The sequence below is a fragment of the Octopus bimaculoides genome, chromosome 1, assembly GCF_046866305.1.
Source record: "Octopus bimaculoides isolate indiv1 chromosome 1, ASM4686630v1, whole genome shotgun sequence".
Lineage (NCBI taxonomy): Eukaryota > Metazoa > Mollusca > Cephalopoda > Octopoda > Octopodidae > Octopus > Octopus bimaculoides.
In genome coordinates, this window is record NC_142928.1 from 134,343,666 (window position 1) to 134,365,606 (window position 21,941).

At 35.8% G+C, this 21,941-nt stretch overlaps 1 long non-coding RNA gene across 1 annotated transcript in view; it reads left to right on the plus strand.

Moving 5' to 3' along the window:
- Positions 1 to 215: 215 nt before the first annotated feature.
- Positions 216 to 21,941, plus strand: part of LOC149137739 (uncharacterized) — a 76,251-nt gene continuing 54,525 nt past the window's right edge. Inside the window, exon 1 of the long non-coding RNA XR_016243484.1 lies at positions 216 to 676. This is a non-coding gene — a long non-coding RNA (uncharacterized LOC149137739). The remainder of the gene's footprint in view (positions 677 to 21,941) is intronic.

The following is a 21,941-nucleotide window of genomic DNA, read 5'->3' on the forward strand; positions in this document are numbered from 1 at the left end:
TTCGTCCTCCCCGTCCTCCTCTTCGTCCTCGTCCTCCTCGTCGTCCCCCTCCTCGTCGTCCTCCTCCTCGTCGTCCTCCTCCTCCTTCTCGTCGTCGTCGTCGTCGTCGTCCTCCTCCTCCTCCTCCTCCTCCTCCTCCTCCTTCTCGTCCTCCTCCTCTTCGTCGTTGTCGTCGTCGTCGTCGTCGTCCTCCACGACGACGACGACGACGACGACGAAAGGCATATTATTTTTCTTTATTTATTGCTTTTATTTCTGCATGCAGAATGGGATTCAACTCCGGTAGAGCTTTCTAGTCTTTGTGGTGGTATTGGGAGTGATCAGGACTTGTATGATCATACCGATCCCAGTCAGCCACATATCACTTCATGCAACCTCGGAACTCATCACCCGCCAATAACAGTGCCACAAGCGTGACGATGAGCTAAAGGCCATCGTCAATAACGACGTGTCTGGCTTGATCCTTTTATTTCCTCTCCTCACACTGAGACGCCAACCCGCAGTTAGATGTGTAGAAGAGGATCAACTCCATTAATAACCACATCGATAGTCTTACACACGGTTCCAAATACCCCCACAGTTCCATACGCTTACACAAATTGTTCTATGACCAGGGTTTCTTCCAAATATTCTTTACTGGCATATGGAAGCCGCCTTGGCTTTTGACAAGACAAAGGTAAGTTACTCACTTTCTTGCTTGTTTCTGGATGTATTTCTCGGGAAAGAAAGTAAGTTCCTCATAACATATTTCTCTCATACTTCTTTCTCCCGGGAGCCGTCCTATATCGAACAGCTCTCCCTGATTAGCAATGCAAGCCAAACTACTACTCTTGCGATTAATGTAATCGGAAATTGCGACTTTTTTCATTCGTCAAAATGCTTGTTTTTTGTTTGTCATTTTCCCTCCAAACTTATTTTCTGAGCTGTTTTTTTGGTTGGGATTGCTCTGGCATATCTTCCTCTATTATCATCTGACACGCGTCTCTTATTGTAATTCCAGAAGAATTAGTCGTCTTGAATAACTAGTAAACGAAACAAGTTTGATTTTTAAAACTTAATATTAGTGCTTAAACGACAGACGTTTCTTCTGCTGCAGGTTATAAAATAGACGTTAAAAAGTTCTAAAAGTCATTTATATGAAGGAATAAATAAAAATATTACGTTTATGTATTTGTTTCGCAAAATTCCTGATGTGAAATCGTGTGTTGAAACAGATATAATTATATTAGGGGATGATCACATCATTTGCCAATTAAACACACGTACTATATACTTGGTCTTCGCTTAAACTTTATTATTATTATTATTATTATTATTATTATTATTATTATTATTATTATTATTATTATTATTATAATATGAAGACTTACAGCTTATTTTGCTGGGTATGATGGAAAGCGTCAGCTGTCCAGAGCCAGCAGACTAAGGGTGACCCTGCGAAAAATTCTTGCAGCTCCAAGCAATGCTGATTTTTGTAGGTGTTCTACCTTCACACTTGCACCAATCTTTTTCAGCCATGCTGGTAGTTGAATGCTGAAACTTCCAAGTGCACCAATTACCATTGGTATCACGTCTACTCTCTTCATTGACCACACCCTTCGTATTTCCCACTTCAAATCGTCCTTTGTATTTCTCATTTCAAATCGTCCTTCGTATATATTATTATTGTTGTTGTTGGTATTATTATTATTTTAGTGTCCTTTGTCTAAACAAGAGGTTCTCAAACTTTTTAGGCCACTGCCCCACTCATGGCCGCATAATACCCTCAGCGCCCCACCCCCATTTTTATGTATAAATAAATATTTTATATTTTACTTATTTATATATACTATGGATCATTTGATATTTAATATAATATCATATAATTTGTATACAATACTATAATTCATGGCGTTCCCCAATCCACTGCCTTCCTCCCAACGTCTCCTTTTTCTCTACCGCCCCCACCACCACACCACCCCCTTAGACAGCAGCGTCCACCTGGACCCTTTCAATGCCCACCGGGTGGCGGTAGCTCCCACTTTGAGAACCTATGGTCTAAACTCCTTCGTCACATATCCTGTCACACCTTCAGTGGCTTTTTATCCCACGTGTCTTCTCTTGTCCTGTTTAGTCCATTCTCAGAATGGACTAAACAGAATTGAAGGAGACACATGGGAATAAAGAATAACTGAAGATATCACAAGATGTGCGACGAAAGAGCTTAGACATACGTATGTATGCATGTATGTATGTCTGTGTTTGTCCTCCACCAACCATCGCTTGACAACCGCGTTGGTGTGTTTACTTCTCCGTAACTGAGTGGTTTGGCAAAAGAGACCGATAGAATAAATACTAAACTTACAATGAATAAGTCCTGGGGTCGATTAGTTCGACTAAAGACGGTGCTCCAGTATGGCCGCAGTCAAATGACTGAAACAAGTAAAGGAGTAGATAAGAATACATAAATATGTAAAAGTAATTGTGGACGAGAGATGTCAACTTTCTTAACTGACTGTTTTGCATTAAATTTTGAAATAATAAAAACAAATTGCTTTAGTGTAACAACTTTTGTATACTATAGTTGTTTTAGATTTGCGAAAATTAATAAAGCAAATTACGGGATAGAAAAACAAAAGCAAAAAAAAAAAAACAAAACAAAAAGAAATAACTGTTAATCTTGTTTTTCATTTGACATTAATCGTTATGTGAATTTACGGCCAAATTTATAGCATAAGTTAGAGTTATCTCCCTTGTCAATGTAGGTCGTTGAGAATTATTTCCCTTGACACATAAAGCTCAATCGCTACGTCTTTTTTAACGAAATCCGTGAAAAAAAGAAAAAAAAAAAGTTGCGCACGCACACATCACTATCATTAATAAATCGATGTAGTATATATTTATGTTTATAACTTCCGCCTTAGCGAAGGGGGAGGCATTACTTTCATTCGTGTTTGTTTGTCAATGGGAAGATATCTTAGGAACCACTGATTAGATTTTGGGGGTACTGGACAAGGATTCTAGATTATTTTTCCTGTTTTTTTTTCTTTTTTTTACTTAATTTTTGGTCGGGTTCATTTTTAGTATTCTCGCTTGTGAGAGCAGTCGAGTTTATTTCAGATATTCTCATTTTGAAAATCATCTCTGGCTAATCGTTGGGAAGACGTTCGTATTAATTCAGTATGTGAATGCAATTACTTTTAATTCGTTATAACTTCAAGAAGTATAACGAATTATCGAGAAAGGAAGGAAACAACCTGAGGCTGACTCCGCCTAAGGAAGTCATAGAAAAAATTGAGGAAAATCAATTATATATAGGTGCTTACCAACCACATGGTTCTGGGTTCATTCCCACTGCGTGGCACCTTGGGCAAGTGTCTTCTACTATAACCTCGGGCCGACCAAAGGCTTGTGAGTGGATTTGGTAGATGGAAACTGAAAGAAGTCCATCGTATATATGTATATATATATATATATATATATATGTGTGTGTGTGTGTGTGTGTGTATGTTTGTGTCTGTGTCCCCCCAACATCGCTTGACAACCGATGCTGGTGTGTTTACGTCCCCGTAACTTAGCAGTTCGGCTAAAGATACCGATAGAATAAGTACTAGGCTTACAAGGAATAAGTCCTGGGGTCGATTTGCTCTACTAAAGGCGGTGCTCCAGCATGGCCGCAGTCAAATGACTGAAACAAGTAAAAGAAAAGAATAAAAGAATATATAGAACGCTGTCCCTTACAACAAAAAAGTGGAAATAGCAGCAGTGGAGGCGGTTGAAGAATGCTTAAACCTCTTTTCCCACCCTGTTCGTCACTTCATCCCAGGTTTGATCCACCTGGAGATCGGGACCGAGCCAGACCTAAACAGGTTAACCGGTACGTCAGTCCAGCGTCCAACGTCATCTCATCAGTACTCCGATACAGGCTTACAACTTGTTGGAGTTGATCTTGGCTCATGACACCGTCGCGTATTCCTTTAGAATATTACCGTCCGTCTCTAATTTGGAGGCATCCGACACTATGATAATACTTGTCTGCATGTATGAAGACATCAAGAATCTTCACTCAATACTAGACGTAATGAAATATATAAAAGATTTAAAGATCACCGAGACTGAGGCGCAGCCCGATGCAACAGAAGAACCTACCTTGAAAGGAAAGAAAACAAAAGTACAAGCCAAATCAAATGGAATCTCAGTGCTGCGAAAAAGATGGAAAAGTAAGACATTACATGGTAAATACCCTACAATGAGCATTGACTGCTGTTGATACAAATATAACCTACAAGTGACTGATTCTGGACTTAAATCAGAAACGCAGGGCTTCATTATCGCAGCTCAGGATCAATGTCTGCCAACCAGAAATTACCAAGCCAACATTCTTAAAAATGTTGCTGAACCTACAGGCTATTTTTGTGGTACAGATAGAGAAGCAATTGACTACTTCGTATCTAACCTATCTATATTAGCCTCAAATGAGTATATACATCGCCATGATAGACTTGGTCAGTATTTGCTCTGGATCATATTCCGTTAGCCTGAGAACTGGAGGAAACATAAGCCTACCAAAGTACTAAAAAAATAAAAACATCACCGTTATTTGAGATTTTGTATTCAAAGTAATTAAACTCTTCAGACCAATTGACCGGATATTGTGGTGAAAAATCACATTGGCAAAACAAATTTGGTCATAGATACCTCAATCCCATCAGACTGTAACACCTCTGTGAAAACATTTGGGAAGTTAAGTAAAGACAAGACCTTGAAGTAGAAGTCTCAAAAATGTGGCATCTAAGAACGCCAATTGTATCTGCGATCATCGGAGCTTTGAGAACAATGCCAGACGACACTCTTAAAGGCTATGTGCAAATACCAGGAAAACCAAGAGTATCAGAATTACAAAAATTGTTCTCATGGGTACAGATAACATCCTAAGAAAAACACTGTCAGCTTGATAATATCTGAATCTTTTAAAATCTTTCAAAATCACAAATATTACAGCAAACTTTTACTGAAATTTTGTTTCTCTGTATTTAGTTACCTTTTCCTAAAACGGATCGTTGCTACTTATAAATCAAACCCGCTGCAAAAGGTCGATCATGCTGTTACTTGAAGTCTCTGAGTGAAGCTTGGAACAGGTCAAATAAAGCAAAGCAACAACAGCGAAACCTTAATAATAATAATAATAATAATAATAATAATAATAATAACAATAACAATAATAATGATAATAATAATAATAATAAAGAACTTCTAACTTGTTGTCTCTTGAGGTCTCTGGGTGAGACTTGGATCCAACTTGTACAAATGCAAAGCAAAAGTCAAACATAAAATAATAATAATAATAATAATAATAATAATAATAATAATAATAATAATAATAACAATAACAATAACAATAATAATGATGATAATGATGGTGATGATGATGATGATGATGATGATGATGATGATGATGATGATGATGATAAAGAAGACGACGACGACGACGACAACAACAACAACAACAACAATAATAATTCCCTTTTGATGCATCCTTCAGACAAAGCACTGTCCGTCCAAGAGCCATCCATGAAGGTATTGGCTTTGTGCCGTTAAAAAAAAATTCCATTGAACTCGAATGCGATTTTTCCATGCAATCTTGTAAGCTTCTTAATCCTGCACCTTTGAACTCCATCGGACCCAGGAACCTTCCAACTAGGAATTTTGTGACACTGCATCTTGACCACCTCTTCCGTGATACTCACGTCTTGGACTTTACCTACTGACATTTGTTGCAATTCATTAAGCCTTTCCGCATCCAAGTATTTATTATTATTATTATTATTATTATTATTATTATTATTATTATTATTATTATTATTATCATCATTATTATTATTATTATTGTTCAGTAGTTTTATTTTTATAACGTGCTTTCACTTCACTACCGAGCGCAGCTCTGTGCGCCTTGGGTATGTGCTGTGGTTTGCTGTGGTGCTCTTATGTTTACTGTATTGAAAGTGTTTTGCGTAGAATGTGTGCAGTACCCAGTAGTGCAATTTTCTGTATGTTATATATATTTGTAAGTCCTGGTGTTTTTGTTATGTATTTGTCTGAATATTTTTTTATTATACCTAAGGCACCTACTATGATAGGAATTGTTTCTGTTTTTAGATTCCACATTCGAGTTATCTCTATTTCCAGGTCTTTGTATTTTGAAAGTTTTTCCATTTCTTTTAGAGAAACGTTGTCATCTGCTGGTATTGATACATCAATTAGAAAGCATTTTTCTTCTTCATGATCTTTGACAACTATATCTGGTCTATTTGCCTTAATTTCTCTATCTGTGTGTATTGGCATATCCCAGAGTATGGTTGCTTTCTCGTTTTCTGTGACCTTTTCTGGCGTGTGTTTATACCATCTTTTTTCTGTTGTTATTCCATAGTGTTGGCATAGCTTCCAGTGTATATAGGTCCCAGCTCTGTCGTGTCTGTGAATATATTCCTTCTTAGCCAGGAATGGGCAGCCAGATTATTATTATTATTATTATTATTATTATTATTATTATTATTATTATTATTATTATTATTATTATTATTATTTTATGTTTGACTTTTGTTTTGCATTTGTACAAGTTGGAACCAAGTTTCACCCAGAGACCTCAAGAGACAACAAGTTAGAAGTTCATGTAGGTATTATGCCTAGGGTACCATATATTTGGATTTGTACATACCATATATTTAGATCTGTACATTTCGATTTGTACTAGAGAATGTTTAAGAAACCATAAGAAAATTGTGTGTTTGTTTTAAAATTTGAGATCACATAGACAGTATTTTACGTAGGATATGGGCAGTTCCCATGAGCACTATCTTTTGAACTTCAGCCATTTTGGGGTTTCCTGGTATCTGAGCTAGGTAGTAACCAGCCCGTTTCGCTGTCATTCCCAGGGCACCTATGACAATAGGTATTGTTTTAGTCTTCAGGTTCCACATTTTGCTAATTTCTTTTTCAAGATTTTTATATTTGCTCAGATTTTGGTAGGTCTTGACAGATACGTTTATATCGATTGGGACAGTCATATCAATGAGGAGGCATGATTTTTGTCTGAAGTCTTTCAGTATGATGTCTGGCCTATTTGCGTCTATCTTTCTGTTAGTTTGAATGGTGAAGTTCCAGAGGAGTGCGATGTGATCATTTTCAAGTACTGGGGGGGTAGTTTGTGTTCCCACCAGTTTTTATCACTGGGTAAGTGCAGGTTTTTGCATATTACCCAGTGAATATATTGTGCAGCTCTATCATGCCTGTTGAGATACTCTGTAGGCGCAAGCAGACTGCACATGGAGACAACATGATCGATGGTCTCATTTTGTTGTTGGCATATACGACATAATCGGGGATCTGCCGTTCTTTAATATGTTGGCCTGGTAGTTCTTTGTAGGTAGGCATTGATCTTGGGCTGCTATGATAACCCCCTCTGTTTCTGATTTCAAGCCAGAGGCCATTAGCCATTGATGGGTAAGGGCTTTGTCAATATCTACATTATTCGCTCTCTTTGGGTATTTCCATGCCATTTTTCAGTCATAATATCTAAGGCAGCAATTTTAGCACGGGTTTTCAAGCGCTTAGCTTTTTCTGCAGGTGTTTCTAGTTGTTTGTTCTAGTTATTATTATTATTATTATTATTATTATTATTATTATTATTATTATTATTATTATGTTTTTTTTCTTCTATCTTCAAATTTTCTTCCATTTCTCGCCGAGTGTTTTCCGTACACCTAGGGCAGAGAAACTCGTTGTATGCATTCCTAGTTTACACACGCAAATTCACAGGTAAAATATGTATTTAAAAAAAAAATAAAAAATAAAGAAATAAAAAAGCAAAAAAAAGAATTCATGAATGGATGTTGTTTTCACAGCGATAATGCTCTTCTCAGTACATGAGTCGTTCCAGTTAACACGATTTTTTGCACTTCCTGTAGGGATGGTAAGCCTGGTATCATTTTCAAATAGGTTTCAGTACCTCTTTTAATCATTCCTAGAGATCCTACAATCACTGGTACGGTAGTCGCTTTGAGGTGCCACAATTTTTTCAATTTCAATTAGCAAGTCTTTATATTTACTGATCTTGTCAAATTCTTTCGCCGCTATATTATGGTCACAAGGAATACTCATGTCAATTAATAAACACCTCTTCTTTGTCTGGTCTTTTATAATAATATCCGGTTTATTAGCTTTTATAGCCTTGTCTGTATCGGTATCGGTTATTATTATTATTATTATTATTATTATTATTATTATTATTATTATTATTATTATTATTATTATTATTATTATTATTATTCAGTGAGAGAGCAGTGGATGCCATCAAAGTGACACTGGGGTAAAATATATGAAGCCCATTATACCCATCATGATTACCCATCTGATAAGGGTACACCATGCACATGCATCACCACCATATGTGCGCGACATGGTGATCTCATATCAAGATAAACCGCGCATGACCTCGCAGGTGGGGCCCAGTTAGAATTTTTTTCAGGTCGAGTAGCCCATCCCGCTCAAAAGGTCCCTGAATAAGGTTTGTTTAAGGATGTTGAGCAAAACACACATGTTTCCAAAGGTGAATTATTCAAACCCCCAAAAATTCCTCTCAACACATGGCTATGATGCTCCCCCACTACTCTGCTTATGATCAAAGATGCACATATCGTCAGCCACCAAGGGACATGCTCAACTAGTTAAGGTCAAGCAACTGAAAAGCAAATCTGTGGTACTGAGCAAAATATTTGCTGTAGCCCATTATTATTATTATTATTATTATTATTATTATTATTGTTGTTGTTGTTGTTGTTGTTGTTGTTGTTGTTGTTGTTGTTGTTACTATCGTTATTATCATTATTCAGTAGTCTTATTTTTATCACGTGCTTTCACTGCACCACCGAGCGCAGTTTTGTGTGCCTTGAGTATGTGCTGTGGTTTGATGTGATGTTCTTATTTTTACTGTATTGAAAGTGTTTTATGTAGGATGTGTGCAGTGCCTAGTAGTGCTATTTTCTGTAAGTTATATACACCTATAAGTGCTGGTGTTTTTGTTATGCATTTGTCTGAATATTCTTTATCATACCTAATGCGCCTACTATGATAGGAATTGTTTCTGTTTTTAGGCTCCACATTCGATTTACCTTTATTTCCAGATCTTTGTATTTCGAAAGTTTCTCCTTTTATTTTTAGAGAAATATTGTCATCTGTTGGTATTGATACATCGATTAGAAAGCATTTTTTCTTGGTGACCTTTGACAACTATATCCAGCGATTTGGCCTTAATTTCTCTATGTGTGTATTGGCATATCCCAGAGTAAGGTTGCATTCTCATTTTCTGTGATCTGTTCTGGCGTATGCCTATACCATCTTTTTTTCTGTTGTTATTCCATAGTGTTTTCATAGCTTCCAGTGTATATAGGTCCCAACTCTGTCGTGTCTGTGAATATATTTCTTCTTAGCCAGGACTGGGCAGTCAGAAACAATATGATTTATTGTTTCTTCTCCATCTCCATATATTCTGCAGTTATTTTTTTCCTTTTCATTACATATTTTTGATGATTTCTGGTGAGAAGGCTTTGATATTGTGCTACAATCAAAAGCCCTTCAATCTCTGCTTCGAGTCGTGAGCTTCTCAGCCATTGTTGAGAGTTTGCTTTGTCTATTTCTTTTCTGTTTAGTTCAACCTAATATTTGCCAGGAAGGAGTTTTTCTTGCCATCGTTTATCATGATCCGTTGCTGTTCCAATTTTAGTTTGGATTTCAGCTGTTTTACAGCTTTTGTTGTTTCTTCTTTTCCTTCATAGTTGTTAGGTGCTATGACTTCTTTTTTGTATTTGTCTGCTTCCTGAAAGGCTGAAAACAGTGTTTTGTTTTGTTCGTGTATTATGGCTATTTATAGATTAGTTTTCCTTGCTTCTGAAGTAGGTATTTCTGTGGTCCTATGGTTGATACTTTGTAATAGTTTTCTAGCTGTGTAAGGCCTCCACCACCTTCGATGCGTTGTACATATAGCCTTTCTAAATCCTAAATCCTGTCATTATTTTTCTTGTTTTCCTGTCTATTTTAATTAGTTCATTTTGAGTCCAGTTAAGAATATTGTAGTTGTAGCTTATAACTGGGACGGCTAGAGTGTTGATATCTATAATCTTGTTTTTCGCATTGAGCTCTCTTTTCAGTATTAATCTAACTCGTCTATAGTATTATTTTCTTATCTTCTCTTTCATTTGTGTGTGTTGTATCGTATCTAGTTCATTGATTCCTAAGTGTTTGTATGTCTGGCTTTGGTATAATTCTCATACTTCATTTCCTTTATCTAGTGTGATGTTGCTATTCTTAAATAATTTTCCTCTTTTCAAGGTTGCTCTGGCATATTTTTCTAAGCCAAATTTCATGCTTATTTCTTTGGTAAATCTATGTACTGTCTGTAGAAATGTTTCCAGCTGTTTCTAATTTGTAGCGTACAGTTTTAGATCATCCATATACAAGAGATGGCTGATTGTTTTGCCGTAACAGTTGCATCCACATCCAGTTCTGTTTAGTTTGTCAGATAAAAGTGCCAGTGCCAAATAGAAATGGAGTGGAGAGAGCGAGTCCCTCTGGAATATTCCTCTTCTAATGGGGATAGTTTTGGTTTTTATGAGTCTTTTTTTCGTCTGGGGCTGTAACACTGTCTGCCATTTATTCATGGAATGTTATTATTATTACTTTAAGTCAGTCTTTGTATTGTACCCCTCATCCTACGCCCTGGTGGAAAATAAAAGAAATTATTATTATTATTATTATTTAATTAATCAGAAATAATACTTCACACATTCTGTATGGTGCAATGTTGACGGAGAGCCTGAAGGTTTTACACTATACTGTGTGTTCAACTAACCAGTGAGCTATTGCTTTTCTATATTTCTCGTCCTACTGAGAGATTTGTAGACTTCTATATAAACCACACAATGAGTAATGGATTGTGTACCAGATAATTCTCTCTTCCCTCGTTACACACTCAGTTATCCTCAAAAAATTCCTACCCAAATACGGTAAATTAAGGAACCGAAAATTTATTATTTGGATTGGAATTCTAATAGCAGAAACCTATGTTATATAACTTGGAAATGAATTTAAGACCTTCTTCTATAAAACAGCACATGGGAGTCGAAAAGTGAATATCTTACATATTCATAATTTGTTAGTGTTGTTATTATTTAGTCCTAGTGCGAGACGCTAGGGCACAACCATTTCAGCGCCGCCTCTTTGGCGTTACGATTCGACGCTGAATTATTTGAAATTAGCCTTTTTTACGTTTCTCTTGTTTTTTATGATTCTATCCCGCCTCTGTCTCTCTCTTATCTGTGTTTGCTTCTCTCATTTTAATATTTCTCGTGTTCTTTCTCTCTCCCCACTTCTCATTGTTTATGTGTGTAACGTTATTCCTCTATGTGCATGAGGAGAGGGAAAGTGTTTATGCCAATTATATTCATTTATTTAATTCTCCTCCCGTTCTCTTTTTCTCTCTCTCTCTTTCACTGTGTCTCTGTATGTGTATATTTATGCGCGCGTGTATGTGTTTGCCACCAGTCCCAAAAAGTACTCTCGCTAAAGCAGGTTCTATGTCCAGTCTGCCGTGACAATATACACAACCCCATGTCCAAACAGCGGTGTTCAACCGTCTCGTCTCGATTTAGCCGCAGGTTATTTGGGAGGTAGAGCGGATGGGGTTGGGGGCGAATTGTCAGAATCGTTAGTGTTTAATAAAATACCTCGATCCAGTTTTCTGATTTCAACTTTCGCTTCTGTCAACTTTGCTTTAAAGGCAGTGGAATGGCAGAATAGAGATAGGGAGGGTGGGGTTTTGGAAAATGCCTCGTGGTATATTCTGTAGCTCTTTACTTTCTGCTTTCAAATCCTGCCAAGATCAACCTCACCTTTCATCACTCTGGAATTGATCAAATAAAGTATCACGGCTCGAATCAATCGGCTAACTGCACCCCACCACCGCAAAATTATTGAAATTATTACTTAGTCGCAAGCCGGCCCAGACCAAGCAAACTCACAATGAGAAGCATTCTGGTCACCAACATCTAATTTTATTTTCAGGCATAATATATTCAAATCTATATCATCGAATGAATTCTTCTCCCTTACGTATTTCGATATGATTTGAAGAAGATTCAGCTACTTCTCCAACAGGTTAACAAACAGCGAAGAAGCTTCCTCATTTACTCCATTAATAATGCATTTTTTTTTTATTAGGGAAGAGACAGGTCAATGACCCAGAAGATTGAGAGCTTCATTAATGTCTAAGGCTGGGCATATATTCTCACGTTTTTGTTATCAAATCCCCATCATGTAACTTTTGTTTTAATTATGTTGAGAGTTTGTTTTCCTTTTTAAATGATAAAATGTGTCCCAAACCTGCTGTATGTTACAACACTGTTCCTACAATTAAATCAGGGGCCAAAGCAAGTCTTAGAGGCTCAACTCCGAATGCATGGAAGTTCTGGGCTTCCCAAGTCCTCTATATATCTAGACCAGGCTTACATCCTCCTGGACATATCACTTCATTTATCGAGTCCAAATAAAAGAAAGGCAAAGGGACCCGAGAGTGATTGAAAGTTCGAATGCAGGGTTAAATCGAATACCACAAGGTAATCTATCAGATACTCCAGTTCCGTCAACTCGATATTCTTCCGACAATTCCTGTCAAAGTGGCGCCAAATGTACTACTCAGCATTCCTCTGGATTAGACCAACGATACTGAAAGGAATGGACTCCGTCACGTCTAAATGCCAAAGACATGTAGTATGTCACGACGGTGCTGTTACAACTCTATTAGAACTTGAAGACCTAAAGCAAGGCAAATCAGACAGTCATAGCAACTTCACCTCGAACGCATGGAGGTTCTGCGCAGCTTAGAACCTCCATACATTCAGCACAGGGTTGCATTCTGTAGAGAACACTTCAGTGGCATTATGAAAAGCGGCAACAATAGCATAAGAGCTAGTTGCCCTTTTTATGTTAGGTTAAACCTTTATTAACCTGTGGTAAAAAATCTCCTTGTCTCTCTAGACAGATACCAAAGAAAGAAAGACTCTTCTGAAAAATAATGTGAAATGTAGTAAGATTTAAATATCCATTAAAAAGTCATAACAAAATTTGTTGTAGAGAAGTTATTACAAAACGTTACAGAACATATTAATCATGTTCGTATGAAATAATTCAATAGTTTCTAACGTTTTTTATGGGAAACTATCCAACATTAAAGATAACTTGTGGAAACATAATCACCCAATAATCAATAATTCTAAACAATCAGTCCAATATATCATTGTATTTGTATCGGTTTCAATTGATATTTCATATTTTTATCGGAAAAAATGAACAAGACATTTAACATGATTAGCCTTACACACGTTCATAGCAGTAGCAGATCAGTATCCAATTTTCTTATTACTAACTGTTTGATATCTTCTCGGATATAGATTTCCTATAAATTCTAATTTGCATATGGGACTCTTAACAACAACTGATGGACTTCTACATCCCTTCCCACTCCATCACATCTGCACATTTTTTTATGTTTGAAGGTTTGATTTGTGTTAATTTTTTTCGTTTCTTTTCTTTTTTTTATGCCTTCATTTATTGCAATTAAATCGGTTAAAATATTGCTGAGCAATAATTTTGAAATCTCCCAGAAAAGTAGAGGGAATTCAGCATTCTTAATAAAATTCACAAATTTGTGTTTGATCAATTCTAACAACAAATCATTTGACTTGTGATCTCAGGATTTTATGCAATAAATATCAATATAATAAGAAACGACTAGTTAAAATCGATCCCAAATCAATCCTATAAGCTACATAATAGGAATTTGTTTATGAAATGGAGAATTTAAATGCTTATATCATCAAGCTTTAATAAAACTCTAAATCTTCAATAAGTATTAATGAAGCTCTAAATTAGCATTAGATATTAATGAAATACTAAAGAAAGACCTGGTGGATCCATCCCTCTCCAGATCTGATCAGAATCAGACCTGGTGAGGGATGGGTTCCGCAGATCTAAAAATACCCAAGACTCGTCGTATGTCATTACAATGACCCTGCGATTTCATCAGGAATTGAAGACCTAAGCCAAAGGCTAGACAAGGTAGATGGATTACAGGCTCTACTCTCTAGTTTACTCCTGACACAAGGCAGTGAGGTTATTTACCCATAACTAGGGATCAGTAATTCAGGACAGTAGTTCATACTAGACACCGTTTTAAATGTGCGCTATCTTTGATTTCCAATGTGTGATGCAGATCCCAAACTATATCTACTTCTACCTTTTGAAATATTCATCAAAAGGTTATCTGGACAGTTGTCTAGACAGAGTGTGAATCAATCTATGCCATTAATAATAATGAAACGATATATACCTGCTAGCATTGAATCTTCATCTTCAGTCAGATCATTGGTTGAACTAGTTTCCAAAATGTATGTCAACAAATATACAGATTTTGATGCAAGAATTGAGAATTTCACTTATAAAAGAAGGTTCATGACCAAAAATTTCCTCTAGATTTCCACCACTGCAATGCAGTACAACAAAGACCGGCCCTTACATGTCTGTATGCTGCTTTTAGAACTTTACATTTTTCTTGAGTGATATTTTTCGTTGAAATTTTTATTAATGGAAAAGAAACTTTTTTTCTTGATTGGAAAGAGAAGTCATTTTGTTAAACACTTCTTTCTTGAAGATAGCATATTGTTCTTGTCTCTTGGTTCTAAAATACGGACAGAGGATGCAATAGTCTTAATATCACATTATTTATTGTCTATTGTTAGCTAGTCAACATTGGGTTTCTCGAAGGCATCCAACAGGCCTGTCGACATTATTGTGTCCTTGAGCAAGACACTTCATTTCACGTTGCTCCAGTCTTCTCACCTGGCAAAAGTGAGTAATATCTGCATTTCAAAGGGCCAGCCTTGTCACATTCTGTGTTACGAGAACTACGTTAAGGGTACGCGTGTCTGTGAAGTGCCCAGCCACTTGTACGTTAATTTCATGAGCAGGCTGTTCCGTTGATCGAATCAACTGGAACCCTCGCCGTCGCAACCGACGGAGTGTCAGTTAACGTGATATCGAAAAGGATTCTGAGATGCACTTTCTTCCTCATGATGATAAAATGTTTCATCATCAATATCTCAGCAAATGTTTCTCTCAAATGTTCCCCAGCTATTTTCAGGACCAGTCAGACTCTAACACGGCAGGTTTAGGTGAACTGATCATACCACCAGTTAATATTACTCTTTTATTTGCTTGTTCATGTGCATAATCAACAGAGATTGACGAAAAGTGACGATTGCTTTTGATTATCACCCAGTGTTTTAGTTGAAACTTTTCCCGATGGGAAAAGCTTTAAGTTACAAATAGAGATAAAAACCATCGAATGTATTTCTGTTGACCCATGATAAAGAACAGAGATACTAAATATTCCAAACAAAGAAGCTTGAGCTTGAACTTTCACTCCCAATGTGACCATATGAATATGAATATTAGATGTTGGAACTTTCAAACTTTCAATTTTACTGTTGGCTTCTCTTGATGGAATATAGCAACCCAGTCGCCAGTGACCATCGCTACTTCAGGATTCAGAAGGTTGTCAAACCTATAATTTGGATATCATCATTATTATTATTATTATTATTATTATTATTATTATTATTATTATTATTATTATTATTATTATTATTATTATTATTATTATCATCATCATTATTATTATTATTATTATTATTATTATTATTATTATTATTATTATTATTATTATTATTATTATTATTATTATTATTATTATTATTATTATTATTATTATTATTATTATTATTATTATTATTATTATATTATTATTATTGAGTGAGAGAGCAGAGCAGAGCATAATATTAAAGTAACACTGGAGTAAAATATACGAAGCCCAGTATACCCATCATGACTACCCATCTGATAAGGGTACACCGGGTAATGCATCACAACCATATGTCCGCGACATGGTGATTTCATACCAAGATAAATAGCGCATGACCTTGCAGGTCATATAGGAGTTATGTTGGCGCGATTAATTAAAGTTAGGACGAAAGAGGGCTATATTGATGATGGTTTGCCTTGGATTGTGTGCATGAGGGTTGTTTTGTATTGGAAATTTGATTCATGAGAAGATTAATAGGCGAAGATTATTTTAATGCCGGGTCATATAATATATAATTATAAGGCTATTAATGTATTTGTGATGTAATTTTAATTCAATGGATTGGATGTTCTTATAAACATGTAGTTGCCACCTCTGTCTTACTGATTTTAGCTTTTCTTGAAGGTTTATAGGTTATTCAACCACATCTAGGTGAGAGATTTCTCATAGTAGCCCACCGAGCCTGTCCGATCTGAAGACTTAGATTCACAAGAAACATATCTTCTCCAAATATTTCTGAGAGGTCCTGTGTAGGAAGTTTCGCATAAATTTTGATATTACATTTGAGGATATATTTTTCTTCAATCCCTAAATCTCTAAAATTACCTGAATTTCTAAAATTACTTGGTATAAGAAATATTTCGCTATCATAAACACATCACTTCATAACATACTTGCAAATACGGTTGATCTTCATTTAAAGGCAAATGAGACCAAATATGTACAAACCGGATCATTAACTCAGACGCTAGAGTCGTTAGAATATTGTCACCCCGAAAAACAGGGGTCCGTTCTTGCACTTAGGACTATAACTCTCAAACTGATTCATAGCATTCCCCGTTTATTACTAAAAATATATTTTTCCTCTTAAATGATGAAAAAAACGAAATAGATTTTACAGTATGGAAGACATATAAGCCATTAAAAAACAGCAAAACTGTTAAGCTTACTTGAACATTTATTATTTAATGTCGAGATTTCCATCGCGCCAACTATGACCCGGTCACTAATGGGGTTCCACTGCAAATAGTAGATGTTTAAGTGAGGTTAACAGTTTCTTTGTGTCTTTCAATGATTGTGTATTTCACGCTGTAATTGCTTTAGTTTCAACACATGATCTCAGATCAAATCACCACTTGCCAGACAAGACCATCTCACAAACATAGATTTTGCATCCTCATAAATGTTCTTTCTTCACCATGGGGCTGGACAAATTTGCAAGTCTAATACTATCTTAATTTCATAAAGATGGCGATTTGTTTGACGACCTCTTCAATCCTCACAAACCCCTCTCCTATGAGAAGCATCACTCTGGGGCTACATGCTTCTTATTGGGCTCTGATCATTGCCAACTCAGGGTGAAGTTGTAATATAGTTCCGATTCCAAATAGTAAACTCTTACATGAGTTTGAAATAGAAATTTAATTTAGCCAAGTTTGACTCTTCACTAGTAGCAGAGATTCATTAAGATTAGTCATATTAGAATAGCAACCGACCCATTTAGCCCGAGATAGTTGCAATCATATTAATTCAGCCGATGGGGGAACTAATCATCGGATTCACGAATGACAAGCATCGCTGAAATATTTATTTAAATAACATTTTATGATACAGTAATTAGAAAACACACACACACACACACACACACACACACACACACACACACACACACACACACACACACACACACACACACACACACACACACACACACACATATATATATATATATAGCCGTTCATGTATGTATATACATACATACATACACACATGCATACACACATACTTACACACACACACACACACATCATTAATGAATAGATTTCAAAATAGGAATAAAAATTAGGAAACTAATTTTGTTTTTCATAATTGCATTTTATTTTTCTTCTGCAACTAATGTTAATATAGTTGTACTTCACTTACATAAATATATTTATTTTAGATTTATTAAAGTAGTACAGACATATGAGTGACGAAATAGATATGCGCATACTCATACAAAATATATCCACACTAGCCATACTGCTCTAGTCTAGTTCTCTATGGATATTTGTAGACTCGTTTTAAAATACATGTTTTTGGTATTTATTTACACTCTCTTTCACATACTTTCTTCTTTCCATTTTCATTCTTCTTGCTATGATATATGTATATATATATATATGCATATGTATATATACACACATATATATAAATGTATCTGTATATATTTTATCCAAATACATATAAACTTATGCATATATATATATATATATATATATATATATATATATATATATATATATATATATATATATATATATATGTATATATATATATATATATATATATATATATATATATATATATATATATATATGCATATATATACAGACACACACACACACATATATATATATATATACATACATACACACGCATATATATACTTTTAATTCAAATGCATATATACATTTTCATACATATATACATATATAGGTAAATATATAAGTACACATACATATATACATGCAAACATACATACCTAAACACACACAGACATACACACACACACACAGACATACACACACACACATATATATATATGTATATATACTTACATACACATATAGATTTACACACAAATAGACATGAATCTATGTTTGTGCATGTATTTGTCTATTCATGGATTGTAGTGGTAAGTTACTTTGAAACGGCATATATAATACATATATACATAGATACAAACACACATATACATACATACATACATACATACATACATACATACATACATACATACATATATATATATATATATATATATATATATATATATGCGTGCATACACACACACGCACATACATATATATATATATACATATATATGCACACATAATATATATAGATATAAATTACATATATACGCACATATATATGAAAATGTATGTATGTATGTGTGTGTATGCGTATGTGTATGAATTTGTGTGGTAGAATACGCTTGTGCATCATGTAAACTGAAAATAAAATAAAACTTAGAAATGGAGATAGAGAGAGAGAGAGGGAGGGAGGGAGAGAGAGAGGGAAAGAGGGAGAGAGAGTGTATGAGAGAGGAGAAGAGATGGCCGAACTAGAGGCCCTATAGGTTGACAGCAACAACATCAACAACAACAACACTGACTTGCTCATTATACAAAAGTATTCTGCGCAAATACAGTCTAACGAATCAAACGAGCTACGTGCCTCTGCATTTTATTTGCGAGATAAATTCAAAGAAACATCAGGAACAAAATCTTATTTCAAAATTGATTTTTTATAACTACCCATGGTGTCATTTACAGTGAGTTCTCTTTAATCCATGTAATTATTATCATATAGGGAATGTATGCGAACCATTTGTATAGTACAGAGTGAAATACGTTAAATAGTACCCGTTTAGATCAGGTATGGGCAGCATTTTTCAAGAAGCAGGCCGATTGAGATGTGGTTCATCATCAGACGAGCCGCACTATTATTATAATTCAAAGTAATTTTTCGTTAGGTGTGCCATTTAGAAAGTCCTACAGGCTGTAGATCATCAATTGACTACATTAATCATTCTGTGACGTCTGCCTTGATACCCCGTGGATACCTTGTGGATACCCCGTGGATACCCAGTGGATACAGCGTGGACACGCTGTATCCATGTGGTTACAAACTGAATTTATTATTACTCTCCACATCCCATACACACCTCTTCACATCCATTCTGTAGCCTGTTTGTTTACTGCATTCTATAGTGTATATCCCCGCCTCCATTGGACAGGGTGCCGGTCACTTGCATACCAGCTGAGAGAACTAGGGCAATGAAGTATTCTGGTTAAGAATACTATGTATCTCCCGGTCCAAGAATCGAAAGTACAATCTTACGATCATGAGCCCAACACCCGAACCATTAAACTGTGCGCTCTCCACTCACATTATAGTTCTTTCTACTCCAGGTACAAAGCTTGAAATGCTGGGAGAGGGAGTTAGTCTATTACATCAAATCTAGTGTTCAGTTGGTACTTATTTTATCGACTCTGAAAGGATGAAAGGCAAAATTGACCTTAACAGTATTTAAACTCAGAATGTACAGCGGAAAGAAATGCCGTGGGCTATTTTGTCCGGCGTGCTAACGATTCTACAAGCTCGCAACCTTAAAATAATAATAATAATAATAATAATAATAATAATAATAATAATAATAATAATAATAGTAAAAAAAAAAAAAAATAATAATCCTTTCCACTATAGGCACAAGCCCTGAAATTCTTTTTACATCGACCTCAGTGCTCAACTGGTACTGATTTCATTGACCCCCAAAAAGACGAAAGGCAAAGTCGACTTCAGCGGAATTTGAAATCAGAACGTAAAGACGGACGAAATGCCGTTAAGCATTTTGCCCGGCGTGCTAACGATTCTGTCAAATTTGATAACAAATCTGATAAAGGCAGAGATCGACGAAATTCAGCCGGACAGCAACTGTAGAATCTGCAGGAAAGGAGACGAAAGTATCAATCGTCTTTTGAATGAGTGCAGTATACTAGCACAAAAGGAGTATAAGCACAGACCGGACTGTGTAAGCAAAAGAGTACATTGGGATGTTAGTCGAGTGTGTGGCTTCAGAACAGCAGAAAAGTGGTATGAACATGAACGAAAGTCTGTGACAGAAAATGAGAATTACAAGATCTTGTGGGACTTCCCCATAAAGACTGGTTGCACTACTGATGCAAGAAGACAATATATGATGATAAAGGACAAAATAAACAGTGTAAGATCATAAGTTTTGCATTTCTCTAAGATAGGAGAGTCGATACCAATGAAATGGGAAAAAAAAACTGAGAAATATTAAGATCTACATACATCAGAGAACTGCGGAGGCGTTGGGTGACCAAGGAAACAATTATCCTGTAGTAATTGATGCACTTGGCGCAACATTCAAAATGCTACTTAAAAGACTGAAAGAGATTGGAATTGGAACTTGCATTGTCTACCTGCAGAAAAGAACCATTCTATATTCTGTAAGAATCCTAAGGAAGGTTCTTGAGATTTGAGGAAAGTTGTCACCAAACATTAAAGATAAAATACCTGCTAACTATATTAGCATGAACTAGTGTACTACTACTACTACTACTACTACTATTACTACTCCTTTCTATTATAGGCACAAGGCCTAAAATTTGGGAGGAGGGTGTTAGCTGATTATATTGGTCCCCATTGCTTGACTGACCTTTATTTTATCGATCTCGAAAGGATGAAACGCAAAGTTGATCTCAGCGCAATTTGAACTCAGAACGTGAAGACAGACAAAATACCGCTAAGCATTTTCTACGACATGCCAACGATTCAGCCAGCTCGCTACTTTCCTTTCAAGTTATAACAAGCAATTATTATGATCACATCCTTGTAAGGCGGCGAGCTGGCAGAATCATTAACACGCCGGTCAAAATGCTTAGTGGCATTTCATCCATCTTTACGTTCTGCGTTCAAACTCTACCGAGGTCGACTTTGCATTTCACCCTTTCGGGCTCGATAGAATAGGTACCAATTGAACACTGGAATCGATGTAATCGACTTACCTCATCTCTCGAAATTGCTGGCCTTAGGCCAAAATTTGATGCAATTATGATCACCTCCTTTACAGTTGGTTAATATTTTATAATTAAAGATAGCCATGAATGGATGATCAGTTCTCATGACTTTAGTGGGAGGTGATATCCAAGTCTTTCATACTGACGTTAGGGGAGTAAATAAAATTGCTTTGCGAACCGAACCTAGGCCACATTAGACTTTGCGCAACAGCTTATTTCCTACGCCATGGCCATTGTCACATATAACTCTATGAAACACCTCCGTAACCAGAGGAAGTTCTATAGGATCATGTGCCCCGCAGCTTCATGTAAATATAATTATCATCTAACATTTATTTTGATTTTGCGCTTTTTCCAAAATAAGATGGATAATAGTGGATTCATTTTGATAAACGAGAATCCCA